Source organism: Microtus pennsylvanicus, chromosome 4, assembly GCF_037038515.1.
Source record: "Microtus pennsylvanicus isolate mMicPen1 chromosome 4, mMicPen1.hap1, whole genome shotgun sequence".
Taxonomy (NCBI): domain Eukaryota; kingdom Metazoa; phylum Chordata; class Mammalia; order Rodentia; family Cricetidae; genus Microtus; species Microtus pennsylvanicus.
Window position 1 is genome coordinate 98,156,528 of NC_134582.1, and position 17,900 is coordinate 98,174,427.

Genomic DNA, 17,900 nt, shown 5'->3' on the forward strand with positions numbered 1-17,900 from the left:
CATCCACATTCCCATTCCCACTTTTGTTTGGATGCTGCGGTGGACCACTTTGAGTTCTGTGCAGAGTCCTGCTGACTTCACTGTGCAACAGCAGCCTTTACTCATCTAGTTATAGAAATACAATCATATATGGGGATATTAGCCACATTTATGTTGCTACAACATCTGGTAGGAACAACTCAAGGGAAGAAGGACTTATTTCACCATTATTTTAGAAGTGTCAACCAATCACAGCTGGGAAGGCAGAGACAGAGCATCTCAGACTGTCATGGCAGGAACATGTAGCAGAGACAGTTGATCGGGAGCAGAGAAGGAAGCAAAGAGCATGCTGGGGTGAGGAACAGGTACCACCCTAAAAGGCCCATCTCTAGGTCCTTCATTCTAAATGTTCCACAATCTTCTATAAATATGGCTGCTTGCTAGGAAACAAGCATTCAAAACATGAACTTGTGGGAGACATTTCAGAGTCGAGCCCTAGAAAGGGGTTACCGACTTGCTGCTTTCACTGTTCTAAAGGAAGGCACTCCACACTCCGGTGCTTCCTGAGTTCATGCTTCAGGTTGGTCTTTAAGACTATTGCAGTGTTTTATGAGGCTCGATACTTCTGAATGGCCTACTAGAAAGCGATACAACCAGTGGATGTATCTGTGCCTCCTTCCTCAGAAATATATTCTGCAGTCAGTGATCAATGCATAGGTCCGTGCTTGTAAGGATCAAGCATTCTGCCAGCACCCAGAGAGTGGTCTTTACCAAGACTCTGAAGGCAGGTGAGACAACTCATGCCTGGAAGGGGCATCCACCCTGAGACAAACTAAAGGCTCTTCCAGGAGAAAAGAGGACCTGTACTAATTTTCCTTATTGCACTGATGAAATACCTGACCAAAACACCTTTAAAAAGCGAAGGTTTTATTTTGCCTCACAGTTTGGGGGTTACCGCTTATCATGCTGTGGAAGGCATGGCACCAGGAATGTGAAGTGACAGGTCACATTCTGCCCACATCGTGAAGCAAAGAGAAAATGATGCTAGCACTCAGTTTGCTTCTTCCTTTTTATTCAGTTCAGGACTAAAGTTTATAGTCTGGAACCACTCACATGCAGGAAGGGTCTTCTCTCATCAGTCTAACCTTTCAGGAAATGTTCTCATATTCATACACAGAGATATATTTCTTAAGTAAATATATTTTAAATATTTATTTATGTCTATTTGTATGCACTTACACATGGCACAGCCTGTGTGTGGAAGTCAAGAAACCTTCTGATATTTCTACTGGGGTTCAACGTAAATTCCTACTGCATGCAAATAGCCTCAATGATATCTCATACACCACCAAGTCTGGCTGATTTCTCCATGGTCTAGTCTTGTCAAGGGTACCCCTTAAAGCTGACAGCCTTCCATGCTAACCAGTGATAAACCAAAGCATAGCCTGAAGATCTCACAGGTCTACCATACAGGGTGCTCCCTCTTTTGTGGTTAGAATACATGAGGCAGTCACTTATTTGTTCCTTTGGGGAAGGTATTTTGGCATCTTAATGATTCCCGGATTGCTAAACATCAACTCACCTGTCAATCTTGAATTTTTAGGTGATCTAGCCTCTACCTTTTGAAGCTTGTATATCAAATCTTCTACTACACTCTCCTCTAAGCTGCTTGTCCTTAGCGAGAGCAAGCAGTTATCAATGGAACATTTTACAGGATATCCAATCTCTCTCTCTCTCTCTCTCTAATTCCTCTTCTTAACAGGGGAAAGTAACTAAAACTATAAATGTACACTCATGTATATTTCACATGAATACAAATGTTTCTGCTCTGTTGTTTTGAGTGGAAATAGAAAACACACCCACCAATTCAATATCAATTATCCAAAGCCTTATACACCTCTCCCGGCAACAGTACCACATCTGGCCCCAGAATAGCATTTGCAAACGAAGATGCTACTTCACTGAGCTTAGGGAGTCTCCCTAATACAGAAGAAGTAGGAAATGCATGCAAGATTATGTGGAAAATTACAGGACCAAAATGACAGTGTTCAGCAATGTGCACAGTTGCTCGTGAATGGTGACACCTTAAGTTTCCTCCTCTTTGCTCATTGGCGGGTCCTGCATCAGTTCCTATTGAGGGGATTCTTCCATTAAATCTTGCTACTCAGATGGCTCCAACTGCCAACTAGTTTTCTCTGCCTTTGTAGCAGAACAGTTGGCCCTGTATACATCCAGTTGCAAAGTTGCCTTGATAAAAACCATATGAAAAATACCACAAAGCCAAAGGGAGCACTGCTGCATAAAGTGTATTTTGTCATAAACCACAGTTTTTAACATTTTAAAACTATCTTTTCCTAAGACATAGTCATTCAACCGGCTACACAATCCCACTCCATTCAACGTGATAGCCCTAATCCAAAAGCCATGATGCTCGAGTAACATTTGATACCAGTTACAACTTTAAAAAGGAGAAAGGAGACAAACTTAGAACAGATGACTTCTGAGGTCAGGTTAGCACCAACCCTGAGGCGGTTCAGAGTCAGGGGCCTCACCATTTGCAGAAAAGACCCATCACCTTTATCGTCTTGATGCCTCAATTAAATAAAGGCCCCGAGACAGGGAGAGAGCCACCTCATATTCTGATCCCTCTTTTATCATATTTCACAAACCCCACCTCATCATCCAAAATGCCCACTCATTCCCCTGCCAAGGAGAGAATTATTAGGTGCCAGCACATTCGATAGATTTGATTGCTCTTGAAAATGTTCATTTACTGTAGCAGGCTCATTATTCTAAAAATGTAATTGGAACCCAGACTGTTATGACCTCAGGAAATAGGATGTAGCAAAGCTATGCAGAAATATTAACTTCTCTGCAAAGCAGGGCAGCCCTTTCTTCGGGGAAAGTAGAAGACCCCACCCCACTCCACCCCCAACACCCTGCCTTTGTGTCCTCTCCGGAACCCACAGATGGGTGGATCTCAGGAACTTCAGACCACTTCTAAGAAAAATCTGCAATCTGCTCCCTGAAAAAAATCGAATTTCTACTGTCCTAGAGACCATTAGCTTTTGGGGTAGACGGTCACACATGAAAAACTTTGGGCGTGTGACATGGAAGCCAAGTGGACCGTATGTTGTAATGGCAAGTGCCGAAAATGTTTCAAAAGTCAAAGAAAAACTGAAGGAGGAGAGGTAAGAAACCAAAGCCAATTAAGAGTTTATAAGAAAACAAGATAATGAGGGTCTGTCCAGCTCTGACAGCCTACTTCATGATGCTTATTATGTTTCTGAAAATTATTAATTAAATGGAGCTTAATTTATCCTTACAACACACTGTGCACCAAATAGTCAATGAAGAATTCTGGCTGGAGATTAATGATTTAGACTGTAAACTCTTCAGCGAGTGGGTTTAAAATAATTAGATGCTATCCCCAGTAAGTGAACAAGGCCGAGGCTAAGCTGGGACTTTGCATTTAAGCCTCAAAAATAGCTGTGTCTTAGAGACCCCATTTGAGTTTGGTTTCCCTTTTTGGCATCAAGTTTTACGGCCACATGTGACTTTACAAGAAGGACATCATTATATGCGCTCACATGTACGTATGAGCCAGATTTGAATTTTCTAATTCCAGCCTGAACAAAGACTAGTTTGTAGTATAACAAGACATATTTACTAGAATTAAAATGGCAGACTTATTGTAAGTTTTATAACATTAAAAATGGACTGGGAGTATTTTAGACCTCAGATAATTTATAGTGCTTAATTTTTCTCAATTGGGTTAAAAATACAAAACCAAGACTAACTTCCAATAGAAAATGGAGCTTGGGATATGAACAGATAGTTCATAGGAAAAGGAAAATAGAATATGTGAAATGTGGGAAAATGTTAATTGCCTCTATTATAAAAGAAACTTAGATTAAACCTAGAGCAAAGTGTCACTTTTCATAAATCCCATAGGCTTTGAACTGTTGATATTTTGTACGGGGAGAATGCACACTCATGTTCAGCACTGGCGGGAGTGCAAGGGGTGACAGCCCTAGTGAAGGTTTGTGACAATTGCTGTCAAGATTACAAATGTATTCACCCTTTCACCCCCTTCTGTAACTTTAGCTACAGATAAACTTGCATGGGTGCACAACGCTATAATTGTAAATAACTCAGTGTCACATTTTAACAAAGACTGAAGGCAACCCGAATTTCCATCCATGTGGATTGCAGGTTTGGTGTGCCTGGTTTTTGTTTGTTTTGCTTTTTACTCCTTTAATGAAGAGGATCCATTCTAGTCAACTTCCCACCGCTGTGACAAGGTACCAGAGGTAATCAACACACGCTTTGACTCATCGTTTGTGCTGGTTCAGTCCATGGTTGGTCAGTTCTGCTGTATTGGGCCCAGTTGCCAAGGACATCATGGTGAGGTGTGTGTGTGAAGCAAAGCTGCTCGCTCTAAGATAGCTGGGAGGGAGAGAGACACAGGAGGGGCTGGAGTCCCAGGGGCGTGGCACCAACAGGGGCATGGCACCAATGACCTATCCATGAGGCCCTATCTGATGAAGGCGTCAATGCCTCGTACAAACGCCATCATCTGGAAACCACATCGTTACATGTGAGCCTTTAAGGAACATTGATGATCCGAACCATAGCAGACTCTTTCTACACAGATAAGATAATATGGCCAGACACACAATACTGTAGGAAATGCAAAGTAAAAGAAAAAAATGATAATATTGTTCCTATTGTGTGAAACTGAAAAGAGAGATAAGAATGTATATTTATATTTACTGATGATGCTGGCTTAGTTTTTTGTTAATTTGACATAAGCCAGGGTTGTCTGGGAAGAAAGAACTTGAAATTAGAAAAATGCATCTGTTAGATTGGCCCATAGGCAAGTCTGTGGGGACATTTTCTTGATCGGTGATTGATGTGGAAGGGTCCATCCCATTATGGGTGGCACAGTTCTTGAGTCCTGAGGTCTATAAGAAAGCGCACTGAGTAGATAAAGAGGAGCAAGCCAGTAAGCAACACCCCTCTATGGGTTCTGCTTCAGTTCCTGACCTAACTTCCTTCAGCGACTGTGATGAGGAAACGCAGGTAAAACAAGCCCTCTCCTCCCTAAGTTGTTTTAGGTCATGGTGTTTTATCACAGTGGAAATCTAACTAAAACTGTGATATTTATACTTTGAATAAAACACAGAAAATGTGTGTTTGATGGGAACTGAATGGTACTTAGAAAAAGTAGGAGGAGAGGTAGGGCATAGATTCTGTTACCTTTGACATCTCTGATCTTGAAAACCATGGGAATGTGCCAGTAATGAAAAGCTGAACATTAAAATATATTAAATACTTTGGCTCCTAAAATAAAATTTCTGGGGCACAGTGGTGGTGCAGTCAGTAAGGAATGTGCTGGCCAAGGACGAAGTCCTGTGCACAGACACTGTCCTGTTGTTGTTTCCACTTGGCACAAACTGGAGTTGTCTGGGAAGAGGAACCTTGATTGATACAATGCCTTCATCCATCAGAATGCCTATAGACAAGCCTCCGGGGCATTTTCTTGATTCATGATTGATGTGGGAAGGCCCAGCGTCACGCGGTACAGTGCTAACCTTGGGCAGGTGGTCCTAAGTTATACAAAAAAGCAGAGCTGAAGAAAACCACAAGGAGCCATGTTTCTCCGTGGCCTCTGCTTCAGTCCTGCCTCCTGATTCCTGCCTTGAGTTTCTGTCCTGACTTCCCTCAGAATGGAGCGTGACCTGAGAATCTTAAGCTGAAATAAACAGATTTTGTTTCCCAAATTGCTTTTGGCCATGGTGTGTTGGGAGGCTTTGGTGTTCAGAGGCTGTGGTCTACCATGGCCTGGCAGCTCTCTCCAAGCTCAGCAATATGGGGACTCCCTCCCTAGCGAGACTTCCTGCTCTCTGCCTTCCCTTATTTGGAGAAAGTCTCTAGAACTGGAGGCCTGACCCTACATGAAAGCTGTCCCAAAGCCTGGATGCCTCATTTTTCTCTAAGGTGACCTTGGCATAGTTCCCTGCTAGAGCTCTGCCCCTATTTCCCACATGGTAACCTTGAGTTGTATTAAGAGCTTTATTATTTTTTTTCTTTTTTATTTATTTATTTATTTTTTTAATCTTTTTTTTATTGAGAAAATGAGAAAAAAAAAACAAAAAACAAGTTTCCACCTCCTCCCAGCCTCCCATTTCCCTCCCCCTCCTCCCACCTTTCTCCCCCTCCCCCCACTCCTTTCCCCCTCCCTCTCCAGTCCAAAGAACAGTCAGGGTTCCCTGCCCTGTGGTAAGTCCTAGGACCTCCCCCCTCCGTCCATATCTAGGAAGGTGAACATCCAAACTGGCTAGGCTCCCACAAAGCCAGCACATTACATAGGATCAAAACCCCTTGCCATTGTCCTTGGTGTCTCATCAGCTCTCATTGTTCGCCATGTTCAGAGAGTCCAGTTTTATCCCATGCTTTTTCAGTCACAGTCCAGCTGGCCTTGATGAGCTCCCAATAGATCAGTTCCACTGTCTCAGTGGGTGGGTGCACCCCTCGTGGTCCCGACTTCTTTGCTCATGTTCTCCCTCCTTCTGCTCCTCATGGGGACCTTGGGAGCTCAGTCCAGTGCTCCAGTGTGGGTCTCTGTCTCTATCTCCATCCATCACCAGATGAAGGTTCTATGATGATACGCAAGATATTCATCAGTATTGCTATAGGATAGGGTCATTACTTTCGTTATTTGCAGATGATATGATAGTGTACATAAGCGACCCCAAAAACTCCACCAAAGAACTCCTAAAGCTGATAAACAGCTTTAGTAATGTGGCAGGATACAAGATCAACTCCAAAAAATCAGTCACCCTCTTATACACAAAGGATATGGAAGCAGAGAGGGAAATCAGAGAAGCTTCACCTTTCACGATAGCCACAAACAGCATAAAATATCTTGGGGTAACTCTAACCAAGGAAGTGAAAGATCTATTTGACAAGAGCTTTATGATAGGAGCATGTTCTTTAATACAAAATAGGTGATGCCCCAGTCTCTGTCCCCATCCTTTATATCCCCCTGCCTTGGAGAGCTATCTCCTTTGACTCACAAGTATTCCAGCCCTACTCACTCACTTCTGCTTTCCCCTTCACACACAAATGGCCAATGATCTATCAAAAGGGAACCACAATGGCGCTTTATCACAGTAACAGAAGCTATAACTAAAGCAGACTCCCAGTGCCCATGCAAAAGTCTGAACACCAGAGTGCATATCTGTAATCCAAGCACTGGGAAATTCTAGAGCTTGCTAACCAGCCAGCCTGGTCAAATAAGTGAGCTCTGCTGGCCCTTTCCTGATCAAAACATCATATCTTGATGCTTGACCATGCTTAAACAAGTGACCAAACAGACGTTCTCTCAGCCCTCTCTGGCTTCACTGCTAAATGATCCAAGAATTAACAATAACTAAGTGACAAGATTTACATCACCAAATATTGGCAATAATTTGGATGTCCCCCTTTCCTAATTTAATATCTTGCTAAAATTCCCAAAATATGGGGGCTAGAGAGATGACTCAGCAATTAAAAGCATTTGCTTCTCTTTCAGGGGGCCCTGGTTTGGTTCCTAGCATCCATGGCAGCATACAACTTCCTAGTTACAAGGATTCAGACATCATCATCTTACCCCTGGGGACACTAGAAACACACATGATACATAGACATATATGCAGGCAAAATACTTACACATATAAAATAAAATAAATGTTTTTTAATTTCCAAAATAAAATTTCAAACATTTAACATTCCATTTTAAAATATCAAAACATATATAATAATAGTTGCTTCTGCATTGAAGAAAAAAGCAACTACCCCATTCCTTATTGGGACCTTTGCAATCCAGCAATCATAAAGGGAATGGTACTAATTTTGGCAAAATCTACAATAATCCAGTCTTGTTTAAAAATCTCCAGAACCCACCTTTTTACACTATAACTGTCATGTCTTAGGGTGAAATGTAAAGTTCTCCCTGTGTGCGTTCAGAGGTTGGCCTTGCACCTCTGTGCAATGTGGCAGGACCAAAGCTGCTCTAGGAGCATCTGATTTGGGAGGATTGGGATACTCATCTCACCTGGGGTTTGCTGCCTTGGCAAGAATAAATGGCACTGAGTGTGGCTGAAAGTATAAAAAGATGATGACAAATTGAAGCCTTGGCCCTGACTGCCTTTGGAGAGGTGAGTGTTGGGATTCCTGGTTGGAGAGCCCTGCTCTATAGACCCTAGTCCCTGGAGGCATATCCTATACTCCACCGCTACCCATTCAAGTCCCAGAGACCTGGGAATAGCCTCCCCACACCCACAACCATCCCCCACCACATGTGTGACCACTGGAGCTTTGGCCCTAAATTCCCCTAGAGAAGTGAGTGTCTGGGTTCCTGGCTAGAGGGCCCAGGAGGCATATCCCACACCCTACCCCCTACCACCAAACCACAGAAACTCCAGAGCAGCCTCCCCACACCTGCCACCATCCTCTACCACATCTGCAACCACTAGAGCCTTGACCCAAGTGAACCTGAAGAAGAGCTCCAGAGCTGTATCAGTGACTACCAGAGGCACAACCCCGCCCACACAAGGAGGAAGAGTAACTACCCAAGCCACAGGCCCCATGTGCACCCATTGGAGGAAGACATGAGTAGGCGCCAATGCAAGAATAAATGCACCAAGCTAAAGAGCAATATGGCAATACCAGAACCTAATGGTCCTACAACAGGAAGAACTGAACAGCCTAACCCAGAAGAATCAGAAGAAAATGACCTTAAATTTAACTTTGTGAAGATGATAGAGACCCTTATAGAGGAAATAAAAGGTTCCCTTAAAGAAATGGAGAAAAAGACAAAATATTGGAAGAAATCAATAAATCTCTTAAGGAAAGTCAAGAAAACCAAGAAAAAAATAATCATACAGATGAAGCAAACAGTTTAAACAATTCAAGAATTCATAACTGAAATAGAGGCAATGAAAACATAAATGAAGGGAATTCTGGAAATGGAAAATCTGGGTAAATGAACAGGAATTACAGATGCAAGCATAATCAACAGATTAAAAGAGATGAAAGAGAAAATCTCAGGAGTTGAAGATTTAATAGAGAAAATAGATTCATTGGTCAAAGAAATTGTTAAATCTAACAAATCTTTAACATAAAATATCCAGGAAATCTTGGATACCATGAAAAGACCAAACCTAAGAATAATAGGGATAAAAGAAGTCTAGATCAAAGGCACAGAAAATATATTCAACAAAATCATAGAAGAAAACTTTCCCAACCTAAAGAAGGATGTGCCTATGAAGGTACAAGAAGCTTACAGAACACCAAGTAGACTAGACCAAAAAGAAAAAGACCCTTCACCATATAATAATAAAAACAGTAAAGATACAAATAATGAAAGAATATTAAGAGCTGCAAAGGATAAAGGCCAACTAACATATAAAGGCAGACTCTACTTCTCAATAGAAACTCTGAAAGTCAGAAGGCCCTGGACAGATATGCTGCAGACACTAAGAAAAGATGGATGCAAAGCCCAGACTACTCTTCCCAGTAAAGCTTTCAATCACCATAGATAGAGAAAGCAAGAAATAACAAGATATTCCATGACAATACCAGATTTAAGCAATACCTATCCACAAATTCAGTCTTACAGAAAGTATTAGAAGGAAAACTCCAACCCAAGGAAGTTAGCTGCACTCACAAAAACACAGACAACAGGTAACCTCACAACTTACACCAGCAAACCTCAAGGAAGGGAAACACACAAATACAACCACTGAAAAAATAACAGGAATTAACAATCACTGGTCATGAATCTCTCTTAATATTGGTAGACTAAATTCATCTATAAAATGACACAGGTTAACAGAATAGATACAAAAACAGGATCCATCCTTCTGTTGCATACAAGAAACACACCTCAACCTTAAAGACAAACATTACCTCAAAGTAAAAAGTTGGAAAAAGATTTTCCAATCAAATGGAAATAAGAAAAAAGTAGATGTACCTATCCTAACAACAAAATAGACTTCAAACTAAAATCAGTCAAGAGAGATGGAGAAGCACACGCCATACACATCACAGGAAGAATCCATCAAGATGAAATCTCAATTCTGAACATTTATGCCCCAAATACAAGAGCACTCACATATGTAAAAGAAACTTTACTAAAACATAAATCAATATCAAGCCCCACATGCTAATATCAGGGACTTCAACACACTGTTCTCACCAATGTACTGGTCTGCCAGACAGAAACTTAGCAGAGAAATAAGAGAACTAACAGTTGTTATTACTCAAATGAGATTAATAGACAACTATAGAACATTTCATCCACACACAAAAGAATATACTTTCTTCTCAGCACCTCATGGAGCCTTCTTTAAAACTGACCACATACTTGGTAACAAAGCAAACCTCAACAAATGCAAATAAATTGGAATAATCTCCTATATCTTATTGGATCACCATGGCTTAAAGTTAGAATTCAACAACAACATTAATTGCAGAAAGCCTAACAAACACATGGAAATTGAACAATGCTCAACTTAATCACCCCTGGGTCAAAGAAGAAATAAGAAAGAAATTAAAGACTTCCTAGAATTCAATGAAAATGAATGCACAGCATACCCAAACTTATGGGACACTGTGAAAACAGTACTAAGAGAAAAGTTCATAGCACTAAGTGTCTACATAAAGTAAGTGGAGAAATCTCACACTAGTGACTTAATAGCACACCCAAAAGCTCTAGGACAAAAAGAAGCAGACTCAGTCATGAGGAGCAGACGACAGGGAACAATCTAATTGAGAACTGAAATCAATAAAATAGAAATAAAGATAACAATGCAAATAATAAAGAGCTGGTTCTTTGAGAAAATCAACAAGATAAACAAACCCTTATCCAAACTAACCAAAAGGCAGAGAGATGATTTCCAAATTAACAAAATCAGAAATGAAAAGGGGGACATAACAAAAGATACTGAGTAAATCCAGAGAATCATACGTTGAAAACCTGTACTCTACAAAATTGGAAAATTTAAGAAAAAATGGACAATTTTCTGGATAGGTACCACATACCAAAATTAAATCAAGACTAGATAAGCAATTTAAATATACCTATAACCTTTAAGGAAATAGATGTGTCATCAAAAGTCTCCCAACAACAACAAAACAAAACAAAACCCAGGGCCAGATGGTTTCAACTTAGAATTCTACCAGAACTTCAAAGAAAAGCTCATACCAATATTTCTCAAATTGGTCCACACAATAGCAATACAAGGATTGTGTTGCCAAACACTTTTTACAAGACTATAGTTCCCCTGACACCCAAACCACATAAAGACACTACTAAGAAAGAGAATTACAGGCCAATCTCCCTCATGAACATTGATGCAAAAATACTCAATAAAATATTGGCAAACCAAATCTAAGAACACACCAAAAAAATCATTCACCATGATCACGTTGGCTTCATCTCAGAGATGCAGGGATGGTTCAACATGCAAAAATCTGCCCATGTAATTTATCATATAAATAAACTGAAAGAAAAAAAGCCAAATGATCATCTCATTAGATGCAGAAAAACACTTTGACAAAATATAACATCCCTTCACAATAAAAGTCTTGGAGAGAACAGGTATACAAGGAATGTATCTAAACGTAATAAAAGCAATCTACAGTAAGCCGACAGCCAACATAAAATTAAATGGAGAGAAACTCAAAGCAATTTCACTAAAATCAGGAACAAGACAAGGCTGCCACTCTCTCCATACCTATTCAGTATAGTACTCGAAGTTCTAGCTAGAGCAGTAAGACAACAAAAGGAGATTAAGGGGATACAAATTAGAAATGAAGAAATCAAACTTTCGCTATTTACTGATGATATGATAGTATACATAAGTGACCCCAAAAATTCTACCAAGGATTTTATAATCCTACAGTTTATAAAAACCTCCAGTAATGTGGCAGAATACAAGATCTGTCAGGAGCCAATTTCCTCCTAAAATCATTACAGGAACCATCACCCTGGGGAGTCTGCAGAGAACCCCACACCCCTAATTGTGTTAAGAATGGTTCTATTGACAGAGCCTACCCCACACCCAAATTGGTTGTTAATGAGAGCTATCTGTTAGCGGAACCCACCCCCCATTCCAAACTATCTAAAGAACTAGGTGTGTCATCTCCTAGTTGTGACTTCTTGGCCTAGGTGACCTGACCGAAGATAACCTGCTGCCTACGTGACCAACGAGGACCATGTGACCAACGTGAACCACGCGGCAAGAGCCCAGAACCCTGTGCCCATCCCCCCAACTCCTTACCCTATAAAAGGTTGTATCTCGTCCCTAATAAACGGAGGCTCTGACAAACTTTGCATGGCCTTCTTCCTGTCTCCTAGCCCATATCTTCCAGGTAGTGCCTCTCCGTGACCCTGGAATAACTGACCTGCCAGGCGGGCTACTAACCCTAGACTAAGTGGCCCGCCAAGGCAATCGACAGTGTCCAAGTCCCTTCTCCTTTAGATCTGACACCATGGTTGGACTCTGACCTGATGCCCTTCACTTCATAGCTGCCTGTCTTTATAAAAGAAAGGGGGAAAGATCAATTGGAAAAAAATCAGCAGTCCTCCTCTTTACAAAAGATAAAAGGGCTGAGAAAGAATCAGAGAAACATTGCCCTTTACAATAGCCACAAACAACATGAAATATCTTGGGGTAATGCTAACCAAAGAAGTGAAAGGTCTGCATTAAAAGAACTTTAAGTCTTTGAAAAAAAGAAATTGAAGAAGATATCAGAAAATAGAAAGATCTCCCATGCTTTTGGATAGATAGGATCAACATAATGAAAATGACAATCTTACCAAAAGCAATCTATAGACGCAAAGCAATCCCTATCAAAATCCCAACACAATTCTTTACAGACCGTGAAAGAAGAATACTCAATTTCATATGGAAAAAAAAAATCCAGGAAAGCAAAAACAATCCAGTACATGAAAGGAACTTCCAGAGGCATCAACATTTCTGACTTCCAGCTCTACTATAGAGCTATAGTAACGAAACCAGCTTGATATTGCCATAAAAGCAGACAGGTAGACCAATGGAATCAAAATGAAGACCCTGATATTAATTCACACACATATGAATACCTAATTTTTGACAAAGAAGCTAAAATTATACAATGGAAAAGAGAAAGCATCTTCAACAAATGGTGCTGGTATAACTGGATGTCAACATGTAGAAGAATGTAAACAGATCCACATCTATCCCCATGCACAAAGCTCAAGGCCTAATAGATCAAAGACTTTAACATAAATCCAGCCACACTGAACCTCATAGTAAAGAAATTAGGAAGTATCCTTGAAAGCATGGGTACAGGAGACCACTTCCTAAATATAACACCATAGCACAGACACTGAGAACAACAATTAATAAATAAGACCTTCTAAAACTGAGAGGCTTCTGTAAGTCAAAGGACACAAAATGGTAACTTACAGAGTGGGAAAAGATCTTTGCCAACCTCACATCTGACAGAGGACTGATCTTCAAAATATATAAAGAACTCAAGAAACTAGACGTCAAAATACCAAATAATCCAATTAAAAAATGGGGCATAGATCTAAACACAGAATTCTCAACAGAAGAATCTCAAATTGCCAAAAGACGCTTTAAAAATTGTTCAACATCCTTAGCCATCAGAGAAATGCAAATCAAAATGACTCTGAGATCTTACACCAGTCAGAATGGCTAAGATCAAAAACACTGATGATAGCTTATCCTAGAGAGGGTGCAGAATAAGGGGAACACTCCTCCATTGCTGGGGGGAGTACAAACTCATACAGCCGCTTTGGAAATTACTATGGTAATTTCTCAGATTTGGGACTCAGTCTACCTCAAGACCCAACAATACCACTCTTGCGCATATACTTAAAGGATGCACGCACACTCATATCACAAGAACATTTGCTCAACTGTGTTCATAGTAGCCTTTTTCATAACAGCCAAAACCTGAAAACAACCTACATGTCCCTCAACCAAAGAATGGATAAAGAAAATGAAGTACATTTACACAAAGGAGTACTACTAAGCAGTAAAAAGCAATGACATCTTAAATTTGCATGCAGATGGATGGAACAAGAAAAAAAACATCCTTAGTGAGGTAACCCAGACCCAGAAAGACAAGCATGGTATGCACTCACCCATAAGTGAAGGTTAGGTGTCAAGGAAAGGATAACCAGTCTATAGTCCATGACCCTAGAGAAGCTAAGTGACAAGGAGAACCCTAAGTGAGACACACATGGATCACTCTGGGAAGGGGAAATAGACAAGATCTCCTGAGAAAATTGGGAATGTGTGGGGGGGGGAGAGTGAAAGGAGAAGGGGAGGCAAGAAGCGGAGGGAGGAGAACATGAGGGATAGGGATGGTCAACATGGGGGAAGGATAGAGAGGGAGGGCAAGAAAAGAGATATCGTGATTGAGGGAGCCATTATGAGGCTAGCATGAAACCTGGCACCCGGGAAATTCCCAGGAATCCACAAGGATGAGCCCAGCTAAAACTCTAAGTAATATTAGAGAGGGCACCTGTACTGCCTTCCCTGTAATCAGATTGATGACCACCTTAATTGTCATCATAGAACCTTCATCCACTAACTGATAGAAGTAGAGGCAGAGATCCACAGCTAAGCACTGTGCTTCTTGAGACCAGTCCAAGAGAGGGAGGTGTGATAATATGAACAAAGGGGTCAAGACCATGATGGGAATACCCACAGAAACAGTTGACCTGAGCTAGAGGGAGCTCACTGATTCTGAAATGATAGTGGGGTAATCTACAAAGGACCAAATTAGGCCCTCTGAATGTGGGTGACAGTTGTGTGACTTGGGTAGTCTGTGGGGCCACTGGCAATGGGACCATGATTTATCCCTAATGCTTGAACTGATTTTTGGAGCCCATTCTTTTTGCAGGGATACCTTGCTCAGCCTAGATTTTGCTGGGAGGGCCTTGGTCCTCCCTCAAACTGATGTGTCTGACTTTGTTGACACCCCATGGGAAGGTTTACCCTCTCTGAGGGGTAAATGAGGTGTTGGGTGGGGGCAGTGGGAGGAGGGAAGGGAGTGGGAACTGGTATAGGTATGTAGAAGGAGAAAAGGCTGCTAAAAAAGGTGATGACAAACTCTAGAATGCACAGGCTGCAGGGGCTGTAGGGGCTGCAGGGACTGCAGGGGCTCCAGGGGCTGCAGGGGCTGCAGAGGCTGCAGGCCAGAGGGGCTAGTGTTTACTCTTCCCTTTAACTGGCAGTTTGAACCAATCCCAAGTGATTCAAGGGTCCTCAAGTTCAAAGAGCTTGATAGTTGCTAGAGGGAAGGAAGAAAGAGGTCTCTTCCTTGAATAGAATGTTTAAGAGGTGGGCATCAGAACACAGATAGAAGGCAGAGGGGGAGAGGGTCTAGAGGTGTAGAAGAAGTGATGAAAGAAGAAAATAAGGAGAGAAAAGAGGAGGAGGAAGAGGAGAGAGAGAAAGAGATAAAAAAGATGTCTAAATCGTAGAGGGTGGGAGGGAAGAAAATTTCAAGGTAATTGGGTGATCAGCTTTGAATAATCAGCTTTTATGTATCTATTTATTTAGATTTGACTTAATTTGTTCTAATTTATATGTCAAATATACGCAAAAGATATATTTTTTTCTCAAACAGTTGGGATATGTAAATGAAATCAATTTTTCTGAGGCTTGGGAAAGGAGACCATGTAGCAGGGATTTCAGTCCTACCCCCTACAGATATGACAAAACCAGAGCTTTGTCTCTCCATGGGCTTGCATTGTTCCTTATTTATTTATTTTGGATTTTGAGACAAGGTTTCTCCGTAGCTTTTGGTTCCTGTCCTGGAATTAGCTCTTGTAGACCAGTCTGGCCTCGAACTCACAGAGATCCTCCTGCCTCTGCCTCCCGAGTGCTGGGATTAAAGGCGTGCGCCACCACCGTCCAGCAATGGTTCCTCTTTTAAAACAACTGCAGAGTAAAACAAAAAATATGCACTCAAACATATATGCTTAAAGGAAGAAATCTTAGAATTCACGAAGGAATCCATTTTAACACAATGAAGCTTGCAGTCCCCAACACTCATATAACAGTTATGAGTTCACTTCACAAAACACAACACCACATGCTAGAATAATGCACAGGAGATGTATAGAGCCATGTGCAGAAGTTCAGCGTCATGCCATGGTAAACCTCGCGCAGACACACCTTGTGTGTACGTACACACCTTGTATGTACGTGCCCACAGTATATAACAGAAGACCTAAGCAACAAATAGTGAGGACGTTCTGATTGCTATGTATCAGACTCTTTGTTATAATTTTAAAAGGGAAAATATGTTTTGTGGTTGCCATACAGTAAAATTAGACACCCATAATAAAAATAGAAACTGAAAACTACTATTTAGAAATGAGCCTTCTATTTAGAGCTATTTTAAAGATTTTCTTAATTCTTCAACCACTGGAAAAAATCAAACCTCAAATCATAGGATATTTAGAAAACCATGTTAATGAATGTTTATATGCTCAGTCTAGTTATTCACCATATTCAATAATAATAAATATACAAATATAAACGAAGGTTTAAAGTAAAAAATGTTAATGAAAACAAGATGGGTCATGACTTATGAAGCATAATTAAAACAATGATAAAAGAAAATATATGTTATTATTTATGCAGTTAAAAATAAAGTATAAAAACTGAGGAAGTTACACATATACTTGAGAGCCTGGAAAAATAACCAAATGAACCAAAAGAAGTCAGGAAGAGCATATTTCAGAGGCAGAATAATGTATACATATTAAATAAATAAATTTAAAAAAAGAAAGAGCATATTTCTATGGATAAAACCATAAACTACTAAAGTGAAAGTAGAAAATCAGCAGTGTCCATTAACAAACCTAAGTGCTAGTTTTATTAAAACTCACATCAAAATCACTAAAAACAATGAAGGGAGAAATAAAAATAAAGCATTAGAAATGATAATGCAAATACAAAAGGGAATTATTGAATTATGAGATAAAACTTTATATAAACAATGAATATTCACTATCAAAATTGACCTCCAAACATAAAAAACTATCAAGATTAAATGATATAGAATTAAAATGATTATTACAGGCACTTTTATAGTGCCCTAATCTGGACAGATTTCCCCCACCTATCATGGAGGTTTTTTTCCATGGTCTTGGTATATAGTTCAGAGTGGCCCAGAGCCAAAGTCCTCTGACCTCAACCATCCAGTGCTGGCTGTACATAGATACCACTATGCTGGCTAGTTTCACAGATTGCTAATAAATGTTACAGAATTGGAAACTCCAATGCCATGTATATTGTTTTAGAACATTCATATTCTTTATATGCAAATAGCATAACACTGATAACAAAATTTCTGCAAAATAATCACATTAAAGGAGCCATTAAACAAAATTTCTGCAAAATAATCACATTAAAGGAGCCATTAGTCAATTTATTTTATGAATTATCATGGAGAAAACATATACAATAGTGTAAATAAGGGTCACCTTCATTGGGGATATTGAGGGTGAGAACATTGGGGCCCTTGTCATCTAGCATACTTGGGAAGTGCTACAGAAAATTCTGGTAGAGTCAGGTGTGAGACCTGAGAAGCAAGAACAAGGACCGGATATGCCAAATTGTTAAGGAGGGACAACCCCTTACTCGGTGTGCTCATGGGCCAAAATACACTACCGATCAGGTGCAATGAAACCCGAGTCTCAGCTGTATTCTACTAGCCCAGGCTCATGGGTGGGTAAGGAAGTACTGACAGAAGGATTGAGTTCAAACTTGCAGCAATACATAATAAAGGCCCCAGTAATGTGGTAGTCAGCATTCTGTTGCTGTTACAAAACACCTCAC

At 40.5% G+C, this 17,900-nt stretch overlaps 1 long non-coding RNA gene across 4 annotated transcripts in view; it reads left to right on the forward strand.

The window, feature by feature from the left end:
* The window catches only part of LOC142848799 (uncharacterized), a 43,942-nt gene that overhangs the window by 9,771 nt on the left and 16,271 nt on the right, over positions 1-17,900 (forward strand). The gene's annotated exons all lie outside the window — the stretch shown is intronic.